Source organism: Arachis ipaensis, chromosome B01 (genome assembly GCF_000816755.2).
Source record: "Arachis ipaensis cultivar K30076 chromosome B01, Araip1.1, whole genome shotgun sequence".
NCBI lineage: Eukaryota > Viridiplantae > Streptophyta > Magnoliopsida > Fabales > Fabaceae > Arachis > Arachis ipaensis.
The window spans coordinates 130241646-130242391 of record NC_029785.2 but is presented as its reverse complement, the minus strand read 5'-3'; positions in this window follow the sequence as shown (position 1 = coordinate 130242391).

Here is a 746-nt window from a genome sequence, read left to right as displayed (position 1 = left end):
ATTATATTATGCGTACATAAAAATTATTTTGTCATTATTATATTTATACTACTGCACAAGCACACATTTTATTATATTTTTTTACGAAAAAAACCCACACATTTTTCAAATACGAAGCGAAGATGATAATAGTAATAAAATAGTATAAGCATATCACCCATGGTTGGTGGGATGAGTGAAAATATATGAGGAGTTGGTCTATCAATTTGATTTGTTGGTATGCCTTAATTAATCACAGCATTTGACCTCAATATATATACAAATAAAATTACAAAAACCTAACCCCTTCTTTTTTCTTATTAATTGTAAATTTTGCTAGACTAGTAATATAAATAACAAAATACAAATTTAAACCAACCCATTATTCCAAGCCTTTTTCATGAACGCATAGCCTTACTTCGCTTCCGTACTATCAATCAGTAAATTTTACAATACATGTGGACATGAAATTAGAGGAGGAAAAGATTGATGCATTGTATGTATGAAAGTAATAATATATGGGGTAGTCATAGTTTTACCATGTCCGATATGGTAGTACGAAAAGGATTAGGTCTGATTTGGGAGTATGTAGAAAAGTGTGATTGTGGGGAAAAAGACAAACCCTAAAGTGTGTCCCTTGAAACGTTCACAGTCATACAACCCATGCAGTGCTTCACCTAAAAGCTCTCACAAAAGTTAAATGCCATTCACACCCCCTTCTCAACTCTCAACCATCATATAAACATTCGTATATTGCATCCATGATG